Source organism: Armigeres subalbatus, unplaced genomic scaffold (assembly GCF_024139115.2).
Source record: "Armigeres subalbatus isolate Guangzhou_Male unplaced genomic scaffold, GZ_Asu_2 Contig123, whole genome shotgun sequence".
In the NCBI taxonomy this organism is placed as follows: domain Eukaryota; kingdom Metazoa; phylum Arthropoda; class Insecta; order Diptera; family Culicidae; genus Armigeres; species Armigeres subalbatus.
This window is the reverse complement of record NW_026941990.1, coordinates 174,043-189,744: the sequence shown is the minus strand read 5'-3', so window position 1 is coordinate 189,744 and position 15,702 is coordinate 174,043. Positions and strand designations below refer to the sequence as shown.

Here is a 15,702-nt window from a genome sequence, read left to right as displayed (position 1 = left end):
ATCGCCAGCGTTAACTCCCAATCATTTTTGGTAGGATCCTCCAACGGACTCAAGCCTCTAGTGCCATTCGATGCCAGTGAAGCTGCTTTGAGGCACGTTCAAGACATCGAGTTCTCGCCAACTATTTCTGGAAGCGCTGGATTAGTGAGAATCTCCGATTATCACTGGAGGACCAAATGGTTGCACAGTGAAACCTATCTCGGTGGTGATATAGTCATCGTCGTCGATCCCAAGCAACCGAGGAATTGTTGGCCAAAGGAGAGTGTTCTACGCTACTCGCCAAGGATGGTCAAGTCCGACAAGCAACTGTGCAGACTTCTGGAGGATTTTTCAAAGATCAGCAGTTAATCTAGCGGTACTTGATGTAGGTGCAAAATGTGCGCCGGACCAGGGTCCAACCACTGGGGGAGAATGTTAAGTACAAACTTGGTACGTCACAGCACCACACAGTGTTATCAGCGAAGTGTCTACCTGGACTTCAGAACTTGCGCCAAAGATGACAACGCTGTCAGGGGAATTGTCAGCAATCGTAAACACAAACTAATGTGCACATCATGAAATCGCAACGTGAACTTCAACATTTATAATTTGTTATTCTAAGTTATTAAATACACCGTATGTGCAATTAATCTGTACCAACTAGAATTGGCAGGTATATGAATCCCTGTAGAAATTATGAATTGTGCCAATTATTAAATTAATTTCTAGATTTTCTCTACCGAGATCGAGGCTCGGATTGAGGTTACAAAACCCATATTTATCCAGGAATCTTAATTAATTTTCTAGCAAAAAAGGTAAACTACTTAAACCTAAAATGTACTTAATATCTAATGCTTAAGTACCCTAGATACATCGCTGCCCCTAGCAAGTCCCATACACGAATTCAGGTCACGGAAATTAAGTTACTTGAACTCATGAAACGTATGTATAGAATATGCCGCATAATCAAATAACCTAACCGATGTAAATTTCATTATAGGAATTTTTAACCGTCCCTGAATAAACGAGTTAAGAAATCGGATACTGTCATTATTGTTACTGCCGTAACAGTGGTTATCTAGAGAGGGCCACTTGGCCATATTTTACACTTATAGTGGTCATCAAGTTGTCGTAATATTGTTTATTATTAGATCTTATAAATTGATCTTGAAAACCATCCCTAGAACGGAATAAAACTTGTAATGTTGTTGGGATATCACCGCATGGCTAAGGAAGGCTTTTATATTGCTATGGTATATATAGATTATTGTTTAGCATGATCAATCGTTTTGAATAATTTTATGACACCAGTTAAACTTATTCGCATACCAAGTTCAATTTTGGCAGGTGTTGAGAAAGAATTTGGTATATATGTAAAAAGATATCGAACCAGTGCATAATCTCCATCCAAGCGATTCTCAGCTATTTTCAGAGGATTACATACATTTATCGAGTTTGGCTTCGTTATGCTCTTTAACGCTTGAGCGTCAATAAACAAGTTGTTTGGACTATAACTTGGTAATAATCGATTCCTCCTTAATTTTTTTTATATGATTGGAAGAAAAAATCGAGGAAATTCATTTATTCACGTGGTAAATAATTGACTGTTTTACAACTAAAAGGTTCCGTTTAAGGGAGAAATAAAAGTTGTTTGGGACTCCTCGGTAGATTTTTTTCAAATAGTCACGAAATGAAAGCTTTTCCCATGGGAAAACTGCCAAAACGCACGCAAACGTATCTATTGTGTTTGGCCCATAAGAGCAATATTTTCACGTAGTGAAAGTATTAGCGATGCTTATTTTTGTCACACACCGCGTTGTTAAATTTTACACCGATTTTATGAAACCAATGATGATTTCTTTTCAAATTAACTCGCATGCATAATCCCATTTTGAGAATTCCCAAATTGTTATCAATTTTGAATATGATTTGACAGAGAGAAACGAACTTTTGTGGACAAACTCGATATGAGAGTCTGATATAAATACAATTCAAACATAATTACGGGTACAATCTCTCTGTATAAAATGAGTTTACATTTCCTTTGAGGCAATATAACTCACGAACGGGTTGACCGATTTGTACGGTTTCTCATTAATTGATTGTCTTGAGGACTGCTGTAAGTAAAATATCACTAAATTTTGAGGAGAAAGTTGAGAAATGTGAAAATACAATTTTGATGCGAGTAGCAGTACCCAATACGATCGCGCTAAAATGTTCTAGAGTGCGGCGCTGAATGAACTCAACAATTGACAGTAAGAGCAAAATATAGTCGACCTGGAAATCTCGATGTTCTATATCTCGATATCTCTGCCTATGTCGATGGTTTCCTCGGTCCCTTCAATCTACATACATTTTGGCTTACACCTCGATAACTTCCTATCTCGAAATCTTTCTATCCGATGTGTTGTAATCGTATTTTGTTCTGGATTCACTCTTCTTATGTCGATATGTTCAAATTTTTAGGCTATAGACCATATTGGGACGATAACAATACAGATCAACAATAAGTAATGATATTTGTTTTGTTGTCGTTTTCATAGCAACAAGCTGTTTTAATCTAGTACCCTTTAAATTTTCCTTCCATTCTCGATATCTCCCTATCTCGATGGTCCCTTCAATATCGAGATGTGGAGAGCGACTGTAGTATAATGCCGAGCAAGGTAGGTACGTTCAACTATTTTTCTTGCGAAAGTATCGAAAATAATCTATTAAATCCCAAAAATATCTGATATTGGATACGAAATCGAGAAAGCACAATAAAATAGGCGTAATTAAGTTTAGCCGAAATATCTCACGTATCTTTGAAAGGCAGTGAATTGAACAACTTAGTTGATTGCAATTTATTGCCGAGAGTTGAACATGTTCAATTCATCTGTCCGTTCAAGTGAGTTGAGCGAAGGTGTTTGGCGCGTTTAATCAAGCGACGCTCAATTCACTATCCAGTCTAAATGTAACAAAATAATCATACCCATTATGATAAGCGCAACATAACAAAACGCAATCGGATGAGTGTCATCTTCATGGCTTTCCACTCCAAGATACATATTTAATCAATGGTGGGCAAAAAGTTTTCAATTCATAATATTGAAACGAAGTTAAGTTCCAGTAGGAATTTAGGACACCGAAGAGAAGAAGAATGATGCAATGGAATAATATCGATAATATTCAGAAAGAATTAATCAAATTTCTTGCTGAAGAAAACGATAGAAATGTTTACATTGGAACAATCATTTTAATGTTTGCGGAACGGCTTTCACAGTTTGAACGATTGAAGCAAAGGTGTAGTTTGTTCTTTGCACTGCTTCATCGAAATATTTACAGTAGTGTTTCGCTTTACAAAGTCGATATTCCGGTAATCGATTTATTGAAAATGTATGACATCCCACACCGTAAAATGTCATCGAATCAACAAATTTGGGTAACTGCTTTAGAACAAAAGCTCGTCGTTGGTGGTTATTGACGCAATCCAACACCATTGATGGAAGCATCGAACCTCTTTTTATTTAAGCTGGATTGCGGTGAGCACAAATAAGCCCACTAGAGACGTGAGAACTTTTTACAAAAGCAGTTTCCCTTTTGTTGAACTGTATGATCTCACCGGAAGATGGCAGGAGGGTTTCAGCGCAAACTAGAAAAAACATGTTTAGATTCCTCTTTGCTCGCTAGATGATGTTGTTATCACCGGCAAATTGTTCGCCATTTCGTTGTATGGGAAAACTCGAAGTGAACCATATTGTTAATATAATATATTTGACAAATGTCAAATCAGAGACTAACCGCAGGCAAGCTGACGGCATACTGCTCGCAGAAAACTAGATAGAAAAATGAGAGAGGAAGGAGGAAGCAAAAAGCGCAGTCGACGAGTCATACGGGACCGTTTAGTTGCAGGATCGATAGATCGATCTCCACCGAAGAAGACTTCCCGCAGAAATGCGTCTGATACTTCTTCCGAATAATTTATTTCATGTTTAATGTTTTCTGCTCCGTAGTTTTCTATTAAACAATTGAGCCTAATAAAAACGAAATGGTAAAAAAACACCGACTTGGACGTAATTTACAATGTTATGAAAACTCATATGTGAATAGGTATGTACGTCATGTGGAAGATATTGATTTGGAAAATGTAGCGGTAACCATTTCTACACCAGACATTCTAAATACTCACGCTCCTCTAATGTGGACTGTACTATAACATGTGGAAGTGTTGGCTTGAGAAATGGATTGAGTGATTTGACTATGCTTCCAATTTGGGAATTTAGCTCGTTCAGTAGCCGCCAGGTTGCGAAGGCCGACGGAGGTCCTTCAGCTTAGTTGTTAAAGCACCAGTCTAGCGTAATGTAGGGTCAGGGTTCGAGTCCCATCGAAGGAAAGTGGTTACCTACAATTTTCCAAATCAATATCTTCCACATAACGTACATACCACATATGAGTTTTCATAACATTGTAAACATTTGAGCAAATTGAAGCTACCAATACACCGAACCAAAAATTTTAGTAAGAACTATAAGTAATAAGCTTTCTATCCACAAAAAAACGTTGCGAATCGATCCAGTGGTTCAAGTTATGATTTTTTAAATAAAAATTTCGAAGCGATTTTTCTGGTAACCCTATATCGAACATGGTCACTAATTAAAAATAATAAAAAATACGGTTTTCGATGAAGAACGTACCAAGCGATTTGAGCAAAATTGGACAACTTTTTTCAACTCTATTATTTTCCCGTGGAATCGCTGATATGTAATGCACTTTACGTTTAGTAATCGAGTGTCAAATTTTAACGAAACATATGCAATATTATGCTTAGGTAAACGCTCCTTTATTACTCATTCACTTACTCCTAACGAGCTAATTCACTTTTTATAACCCCTTCGGTGGTTATCATACTCGTGGTCTTCATCCATTGCTTCAGGTGATTTTCCACGCAAGACCGCGACCGCGAATCGACATCCTCATCACAAACGGCGAGTAACCGGCCGTGTAGTCATCTCCGAGGGCGTTGGTCTTTGCCTTCGCCTTGGCCGATATTCTCTGCTGTGGGAGCGGTTGATCCTCGAAGAGCAACGGATTGGGCGTGTTTACCTCCATCAAACTTTGCTACCGGTCGGTTCTTGTCGAGCCGTTAATGGCCGGCGCGTATTAATGTGAATCACCTGCTGACCATCCGCATCTAAGCTGACGGCTACTTTCTTCAGTGTGTTATTGCCACAGTTGGGGCAGAACCGCTTCGAAGAATCAGAAGTGGTTTTGAAACACGCGTAGCACCGCAAAATGTATGTTCGGGCATGTTTGATGACGCGACCGTCCAGCGCAGCTATGTAACCCTATCTGCTTCAGGACGTTCTGCATTGCAAAATCGGTTGTCATACAAGCGACAGGAGAGACACTCTTCCAACAAATCTGTACCATAGTCGCGCTTTACTTTAATGTTTGATGGAGTTATCCACCATCATCATCATCCGTCTTCGCTCACCTCTTGTTCACCTTCTTCTTCATCCGATTCCTCCTCATCACATCCATCATCTACACTCGTCTTCAACCCTCTTGTTGTCTGATCATATCTAAAATGTCTTCCTCCAACTCTTTTGCTTCTTCTATGCTTAACTCAGCGAATTTACTCTTAAAATCCTCATCTTTTATTACGGCGTTATCATCACTCCTTTCAACTGATTCTGTTGAAACATTCTCAGATTCCGTTTCGCCCGTTGTCTGCCTTCACTCTTTTTACCATCGTAAAATCCCAGCACTTTTCCTGTTCCCTAGCTCCTGCGGCCTCTGCGTTGACGATATCGTTCTAGTCTGTTTAGGGCCTCCCGCAGATGTTCCGTTCCTACATGCTCCTGCTCCAGCTGATACGTCAAAGCCAGCACCTTCAAATCCACCAACGAAAGCGTAGCGAAATCTCCCGTCTTTTTGCCATACCAGTTACCTTGGCCAATACTTCCGGGTCTGGTTCCGCACCTGTAAGCTGTAGGGCAGCACTATCAGCCGCTTTAGCTGCCGATCATTTTAATTTCGTCCACAACACCCTGCACGGTGTAGCAGCTGGCGACGTCCCACACAAACCAAAACAATGCACGATTAATCAGGTTCAAACTTTGTTATGCAAACGGTTTTACCTGAAGTTGGGCATTTTGATGAAAGCCGTCGTCGACTACTAAATGCGTAAATTTGGACATTTTGAGAACGAGACTTCCACGAAAATCCAGAAATTTACAACGAGAACATCTCTTACGTGAAATTTGCGACGCGGATGAAAAACAACTTTGTCGTGACGTTTAAAACGTCAAAATCGTCAAAGCGCACTATAAAATTTATAGCATCGAGATTTAACCGGAAGCTGATATTGTTTCATGGGTAGTATTAAGATTTCACGTTCTAAAGTTTTAAATGTGAAATAAATAAATAAATGTGAGAAATAAATGTGATTAATGTTAAATTTTATCCAACATGAATCAAAATCTGTGAAATTTCTTCATCTTAAACCTGGGTCTAAAACCTGGTAGAGGGATATTTTGAAATCACCCCATATACGAGAAAGGTAAAAAAGCATTTAGTTTTACTTTAAGGTTTGGTCCGTTTCGCGAATTAAAATAAAATTAAACTCAAAAGAGACAGTTTGAAATTATGAAATCCCTGCTCATAAAAATGACTGGGCTACCCAGCAAGACCAACAAAACATCTATCAAAAATGATTCAATATCTGTCACAAAGTAATTTGCTCTGCAAGCACGGTTATTTGAAAAAATTCGAACTGTCACTTTTAGTTTAATTCGATTTTAATTCACGAATTCGACACAGTTGTTTCATAAATGGGTTCCAATGTTCCATGACATGTTTTCAATTGTAATTCGAAAATTAGATGTTATTTTAAATGTTAATAGTTTGCATGAAATACATCCACATCTAATCATTGAAGCCCCATATAAATAAAATTTACTTTGGATTGATTTCGATTTGAAAATATGATTAAAGAACTAGTCGTCCTTTTTCTAACAGTGTACACTTGCGCCCTTCAGAAATGCGCCATAAGGTTTTTGACAACATCCTTTCGCGCCCAAATTCCACGCCCGGCTGTCAACCTATTGTGTTGTGTTTTCAAAGTACCGTTTATCCCTTTTGCTCACATGTTTTAGTGCAAGAACAAAGTGTCATAATGCAAAATGAAGCACAGTTTAGCCCCTTGTTATGGAGAGAACGGGCGCAATCGCACCAAGAAAAAAATCCAACGGAAATGTAATATCGCCCTTGTATTTTTCTGTTTTACAGCAAAACAAACAACATTTTGTACATTTTAATATGCATATGCATATACAGTATCCCCCGCTGATCCGAAAATGTGTGGCCGGACTATCGGGTTTCTCTCGTTAATCCGACTGTCAAATCCATACAAATGAACCAAAACAAAATCACAGCACAAATTTGAAAAACTGACAGCATAATGTGTAAATGAGTGTTGGTACCTTTAATCCGGAAAATTCGATAGCGAGATCCGGACTAACGAGTCGTCGGACTAGCGAGGTCCGGAAGCGGGGATACTGTAGTACATTTCAGGAGGTTCGATCTATGGCATAAACTCGATTTGTTTACATTTGCGACTTCGGCCCTATGAAACAACTATCAACTATGTCGAATCTTAATTCACCAAAGCCTAGATATTGTCAGATTTTCTGATATGATACACTGCGCGGCGTTTGTAATGTTCCCAAATGGCTTGCACAAAACTTCGCTCGGCGAATGACAGTCGAAAAGTACAGCCGCGCCAAACGATACACCGCAATGCTATTCACCCATAAGAATCAAGCACTCAGCGAACTGGCTATCGAAATTCATAACTGGCGCCTTATGAATCTTCGACTGATTATTCCACCAACCGTGACTTATACGCAGTTACCTTCCTAGTAATCAAGCGTCGATGGGCGGTTCACAAGGCCTCCCGACCCCGACGTCCATGGTTCGAATCCAGTCTGCCGCACTTCACTTTTTTTCAAATGAAAATCATCATTCATAAGGCAACTTATTGAAATTCATACCGATTCCTTGTGGCAAATTTCATAAGGCGTTTGATTGAAAATCAACGTCCATTTTCCCTCAGTGAGTAAACGGGCGCAGAAAGCGCGGCGGTACCTTCATGAAGGGTTCGCTGCGGGCAATTTTGAGAAAATCAGGCAATATTTCTGGGATGAACCATTCCACTGATTCGTTTAACTTTTAGTTAAAATTTAACAGATCGATGGTTATTTCACCGTGGTTAAAATAACCCTGCTCCGAGATGTTAGATTTGACAGTTCGATAAAACTTTGTTCGCCTGAAAAAATGCCAAATTAATTTCGTTCCGAATAACTATCAATCCAAAAGTCAAATGGTCGGTTTAAGATTTTAACCACGATGGGAAAATAACCATCGAGGTGTCAAATTTGAACTAAAAGTTAAACGAATTGGGAATGGTTCATAGCCTGAGGTAGAAATGCCGCAACGAGCAAGTCATGCGATTATCGGTCACAAACAAACCTGTATAGGTGAGATCACCCCGGTAACAATTGAGCTATAAAATTCAGTTCAGTGCGTGCAAGCGGAATGATGACAGGGGACGTGACGTCACGAGTTGACTGTCATCTGCTCCGTTTACAGCTCTTTTCCAACCTAGCTGTTGAAAATAGTGGAAGCCAGTGCATTCCCCAGCGTTCAAAATGGTTAATATTTTGCTTTATTTGGATTGAAATTAGTGAAAATGTAGGAAATGGTGAAATAATGTTCGGAGGTGTAGTGGCAGAACTTATTCAGATACTTATTAAATGCGGAAATAATCGACTTATTGCTACGTCAGTGTAATGTTTCATTAAGCGATGATTATTTTCACCAAAAATTACACAAAACAAAAAACAAGTTATTAGCTAAATTTAAAAATCAATTACAATTACGTCAATATTTATCATTAAAATGTATAAAAAATACTTTCACCATTTCGACACCTAAACAATATTTCCTCGGAAAGCGGCCAGTGAGGTTATGTCAGCGCGATTTTGTTGATATTGAGATGTTTTTTCTGTTCCAGGTGAAAGAAATGCTCGAATGCGGACCAAGGACAAGAAGAAAGACCAAGAGCTGAGGAGCCTACATGAGCTGTCAATCTGCGTGTGGCTAAAAGTGGTGGAGCTCCCTCCAAGCTGTCCAAGATGTGAGTATTGCGTAGTTCGAGAGGAATGATTTTTTTATCTATTGAAAGATTTCCAGCCCAAGTCCTCCAAATAGTCTCATGCAATTCTGGTCAATTTATTCCTCATCGGTGCATAGTATTTTCAGTTGCCCAAATTTCGTTCAGGTCATCAATGGCCTGGTTATGTTTCGTATTTAACTCTTATTGCACCTTACAGTTCTTTGGAAACTCAGAAACCAAGTCTTTCAATCAAAATTTTAACCAGGGCGTAGTAGGCATCGTTGTTGCTAAATTTTATTCAAATCCAATTTCTGACTGCGTTTCGTTTCCTCCATTTTACAGCCGTGTTGTCCGCAAGGCCATCGCCCGCGCTCCTATCAGGATGAAAACAGCAAGGGACAACCTGCGCAAACTGGCAAAGGCAAGAAGTACGTCCGCTGGATCTGCGCCCAAAGAAGACCGCGCCACGTGCAAGGCCCTCCCCACGGATGTGCCGATTGACGCTGAAAGAACAGCGAAAGCGCGCCAAGTTCCCGAAAGTACGCCGTCAAGGCCTCGCGTCAGCTTCTGTTCTCTATCTTTTGTTTAAGTCGGAAGACTAGGATTCTGGACCGTTCCAATCAGAAATACTGTTGAAAACGAGGGTGAGAAATAAATTCCAGGAGAGATTCCAAACTGGACGCAATTTGTGTGAATTCTCGGTTTAGTTTAACTCGAAATCACGATATGCTATTGAAACATTCAGGCACCGTTACGGATCCTTGACAGCGAAACCCTAACTATGAGACCCATCAGGACCTACTCCCAACCCATCACGACAACGTCAAACGGTCATCAATCCGCCAGCCAGAAAAAACTCGAACTCTCTTAACCATCAATAGGACCTCATTTATTTGCTATCCATCATCAGATGCTTTGTCGCTAGTTGACCTCACCCGCTCTAGGTGGGCTTAGGTTTTTGAGCGCCCGAATAACTCATCGGCTTCTTCCGACGTTTTCACCCGCAGTACTGATGTCGGTGGTGGTTTCGATCTGGTGTTAGCAAATCATCATCACGTTGTTTTGCCCATTCGTTGCAAAGGAACCGCCTCGTTCAAGATGATATTAAGCAGTATGTTGCTCCAGATTGGTCCGCCGACCAGAACCTGTACCTTTGCGTCCACCTTTTGATGTGTACTGTCCCAACGCCACGGTCACCGAAGTTATCTACCTTCACAAACAACTTACAACGCTTGAGAAAGACTGTCCTTTCTTCAACCGGTGTGAATTCAACCTCGGCGGTTCATCCTCACTGGCTTCACCTTCTTCTTTGTCGTCCGCCTTTATCTGCCACCGGTGGTTTAACGTTGGCAAATGTAAATCCAGTGCAGTCGACGCAGCCGTTGGCGCTCCAATTCCAAAACTAAACGTCGTCTCTGCTGGAGCTGTGTCCGTTATACCGAACGACGGGCGCGCGCCTCCAAATGTGAATCCTGTTGGAAGCCTGGTGCCGGTGATTCCTTGCTCTTCTTATCTTTTGCTTCAACTTACGCAAGTGTCATAATCCTTAAAAATCATCAACTTGCAGGCGGATTCTCCTTAACTTGTCCGAAATCCACGAAGCTACCGACTGATTCAACGCTTTTGATTTCCACATACATCGTTGTTTTACCCTTATCGCTTCTTTTTCTCCGCCGAACTTGCAGCTCGCTCGTTGTTCGGCGGGCTTCAAACCCAGAGAAGGGCTTACTAGGATCTGTTGCAGCGATACATGCGCCGAGCGCTGAGGTTGTCGCACTGGCAACCGAACCTCCGTTGCCGGTGCGCGGTTCCGTTCGTCGGTTTGCTAATGGTACTTAAAACGAAAACGGACTGGCTCTCCGAGGACTTGACCACCGTTGAGCTGCCGGAGTGGAAGTGACGGCGGAGAAACCCTAAAACCGCTGAAAACAGAGGAACCACAGTGGTCGATCCGAGTCCGCTCCGGTTGCGCGACGCCGTGCCGTTTTAATTACGCGTCTTCATTTCATCGTCGGAAGAGCAAATTTACCAGCCTCCGGTTCTTCCTCTTGGTTCCAATTGTCGTGGTTCAGGTCCGACTGGGCACCACGTTTCTGCCATTTTCCCAGGATGGAAACTTCCTGCGCCAAAAAGAAGTACGATTACTCAGCAGTAACATTGAATATTTAATTTTACTTACACGCAAAGGTGATATGAAGAACAGCAATTGGTGTCAATAACCAATAAATTTAGTGTGATTTCACAGTAAAACACAAAAAAACTAGAATATCAATAACTTTTAGAAACAGCAACGATCCAACAACGATATACTCCATTGCATGACGTCACGCACGACTTTTGACAGGTACTGGTCCTGTTGTTTACAGACGACTTTATTTTAATTTTCAGATACTTATCATTATTTGGATTTTCTGATCGATAATTCCTAAACCTCATCGATAATTACCAATATTTCAATGGAATGTACGGAATGTCTTCAACGTCGTGAAATATGCAGATTTAATTTGGATCAAAAATTCTAAGTCCGAAACGTAAACAACAGGACCAGTACCTGTCAAAATAGTGGGTTAGGTTTGCCGCGCGCATGATCTATAAACGCTTTGTTAACACAAAGCGTTTTGTTTTTCACTTTGATTTTGCCCGAATTGAATATCAGATTTGACAGGTCTGAAGCCCCTGTGACTGCCAAGAAGTTTCCATTTATTCATTAATGGGTACTTTCTGTACCATTTCGAAGAAAAGCGCATAACTCATTTAATGGGTAAATCGATTTACTCATTAATGGGTACTCCATCGAACTTCAAAAAATGAGTAAATTATACGCCTTGCCTCCTAGCAGAAAATGTAAATTTACCATATTTTTTTTTCAAAATTATTCCTGAAATTGTAATATATTGTAATATTTTTGAGGAAATTTGAAGTAAATACAAAACAACAGATTATAATTGCTGTTTATTTTATGAAAATATGATAGTGAATTACACAGTATTCGGATCAAACTTCTAACATTATTCTACATCAATTACTTGATTTCATTTTTTTGGTCACACTATATACACTATGAAGTGGTGTATCTATGGATCGTTCGGTTCCGCAGATATTCTGTGTTGTACTGTTGAGCACATCTTCTTAGATAATCGCTCCCAAAATTCTTGATGCAGGTGAAGTGTTCTGTTCCACCCAAGGTTCCGCCACTTTACTATCTATACTAATAAAAAATCCACACATTTTTATTGGCAAAAATTTAAAGAAAATTCCAAATAAATTTTATGTGCGTTAATAACCACCGCTATAGTAGAATCCACATAAAGGTTATTAGTTAATAACGGTTATAGTGTGTTTCACATATATGTATGCAAATTCACATAGCCATTATGTGGAAATGCTATAGTCAAAATTTATGTACACACATAATGGATATGATTGATTTTTGCTGGTAGAGTTTCTAGTGAAAAAATGCTTTTTTCAACTATTTCAGCTGCCATCAATTATCACTTACCTTATCCTACACTGCCAAAATATCTACAATACGTAACTGAACCAGCATTGATATATAAAAATAAAAAATAAAAATATTTGTATACAAATTGCGCACATAATGTATGTAGAAGCTTTGAAGGATAGAGCATTTCAAGCACGAGACGAGGCCAGCCTTAGGCTGGAAGTCTCGCTAATGAGGACATAATAAAAACATTTCAAGCATTATTCACAATTTCTTCAAAACGAAAAGCATCCTCATAAGCCCTTGAAATTAATTTGAGATCATACAAAGCATAGTTTCGACTCGAAATACGTTGGAGGATAGAACATTTGAAGCATTAATTTTTTGTTCGGAACACATTATTTCAAGAGCATGATAGTATGTCTTGCCTGCAACCGTTATGACTAAACGGAAACAGATTTCACCGACACAATTAGTTTATTCGTGCAAAGAGTTACCCAATGTGATTCAAACGCACATTCGGTTAAATTATATCAACGACATCCGTTTAAATCAAAACTTTCATAAATTATGATAATTCGCATAGACATATTCTTCCCCCACATACTCATGTTGAACGTAGTAGAGTTTCTTTTGGAAAAGGAAGAACCCAGAATTTTCTTTCAGATGTCATCATTTTTCTTAAAACATGTTTTATTTCCATAGATACAGAATGCGAAACTCGAATGGACTCATTCGTTCTGAGGAAATTTAATGAGCACTTATAAGGTTCCAATTTGGAGGATAACTACAGAAAATGCAGAGGAAAGCCAATTACTTTAATTTCATTACAATTATGTTTAATCACATATAAGTAAGCATGAACAGCATTTTTTTAAATTCTAATGCACAAATAACAAGAAAAAAAAAAACAAACAAAAAATAAAAATAAAAAATAAAAACATTTGTATACAAATTATGCGCATAATGTATGTACATTGCACAAGCTTTGAAGGAAAGAGCATTTCAAGCATTATTCGCAATTTCTTTAAAACGAACATCATCCTCAAGATTTCCTTAAGATTAATTTGAGATCATAAAAGCATAGTTTCGACTCTGAAATACTTTGGAGAATAGGAACATTTGAAGCATTATTCGCACTTTTATGAAACGAAAAGCATTATCTAGCCCTCTCATTTGAGATCAGAAAAGTATAGTTTCGACTCCGAAATACGTTGGAGGATAGAACATTTGAAGCATTATTTTTTGTTCGAACACATTATTTCAAGAGCATGATAGTATGTCTTGACTGCAATCGTTATGACTAAACGGAAACATATTTCAACTATACAATTAGTTTATTCGTGCAAAAGAGTTACCCAATGTGATTTAAACGCACATTGGTTTAAATTCTTATCAACGACATCCGTTTAAATCAAAACTTTCATAAATTATGATAATTCGCATAGACATATTCTTCCCCCCACATACTCATGTTGAACGTCGTAGGGTTCTTTTGGAGGATAACCACAGATGCTTGTCCTGCAAATTTTCTTTAAGTCCAATCCTCAATTTAACGATTGCAAAAAAAGACCCCAGAATTTTCTTTCAAACGTCATCAATTTTTCTTAAAACATGCTTTATTGGTTTAGATACAGAATGCGAAAGTCGAATGGACTCATTCGTTCTGAGGAAATTTAATGAGCACTTATAAGGTTCCAATTTGGAGGATAACTACAGAAAATGCAGAGGAAAGCCAATTACTTTAATTTCATTACAATTATTTTTATCACATATAAGCAAGTATGAACAGCATTTTAATGAAATTCTAATACATAAACAACAAGAAAAAACCAAACAAAATCGGAGGCGAGCCAGCCTGGGGCTGCAAGTCTCCTTAATAATAAATAAAAAAACCAAACAAAATATAAAAATAAAAAATAAAAATATTTGTATACAAATTGCGCACCTAATGTATGTAGAAGCTTTGAAGGATAGAGCATTTCAAGCACGAGACGAGCCAGCCCTAATAAAAAACATTTCAAGCATTATTCGCAATTTCTTCAAAACGAAAAGCATCCTCAAGCCCTTGAAATTAATTTGAGATCATAAAAGCATAGTTTCGACTCCAAAATACTTTGGAGGATAGAACATTTGAAGCATTAATAACGGTTTGTATGAACCGAAAGGCATTCTCTGTCCCCTGAGATTCATTTGAGGTAATGAAAGCATAACCAGGACTCTAATCCACTTTGGGGGATAGAACATTTCCAGCATTATGCGCATTTTGCTAATCGAAAGCACCCAAATACCACCTACCAAATGAAAAATTATTAATAAAAAACATTCGCTCCCTGATTCGCTTCCCGGTTTAAGTCGCCTTACGACTATAACACCATCAAATTCTTCTAAACTTTGGACTCCGCGACGTCCCCTTGTCACAGGTCAAGATTGCTACTCTTAAAATTCGTGCTCTACATATGTAGAGAATATGCCGGGACGCAGATTCGCCACATGCATTAAGGAGGCCTCTAATTCTCTCACCGCAGTTGTGCTTTTCCCGCCAGCAACCTGCAGCCGTCCCAGGTTTGTGTGTGAGCTAGAAGATGGGTTCTTCCGAAATCACGAAATTCTACAGGCAAGTAGCACTGCGTGCAATGCCCTTCCTGAATATCCTTTCGTCTCAATTCCCGAGGTCCAACGACTGTCAGCATCCTCCAAAAGCAGCAGAGGTCACACAGCGGAAGACGCTCTTATAGACGCACTAAATTGCACGCCGTCACTGACACCATTCAGCCCCTTAGTTATTAAGACTCCGGGACGCGCTCCTATCAAAGAAGTTGTTGGAAGACTTCAGCCCTATCGACTCAGTCGTGTCCATCCCACCAACATTCATCAACCGACCCGGCCCTAAGGTTGAGTTTGGCGAAGGGGTCTTCCAAAATCGTTTACCGGGCAGAAGCTTCAAGATTCGAACAGGTCAATTGCTCAAACGTCCTTTCCAGTGCAGGGCTCTCTGGCACTCAGTCATCCGACGGCATGAACTGGATCTTCACAGCAGAAACCGTCGTTACAGGTGACTCCCGCTACCTGCGCGTCTACCTACAAAACGTCAGGGGTCAGCGTACTAAGTCAACCATTTAAA

At 39.4% G+C, this 15,702-nt stretch overlaps 2 pseudogenes; one reads left to right on the top strand and one right to left on the bottom strand.

Moving 5' to 3' along the window:
• Positions 1 to 4,832: 4,832 nt before the first annotated feature.
• LOC134202448 (RNA-binding protein NOB1-like) lies at positions 4,833 to 6,158 on the bottom strand (annotated as a pseudogene).
• A 2,288-nt stretch (positions 6,159 to 8,446) lies between these two features.
• On the top strand, positions 8,447 to 10,007 carry LOC134202449 (large ribosomal subunit protein uL29-like; annotated as a pseudogene).
• The last annotated feature ends 5,695 nt before the right edge of the window (positions 10,008 to 15,702 follow it).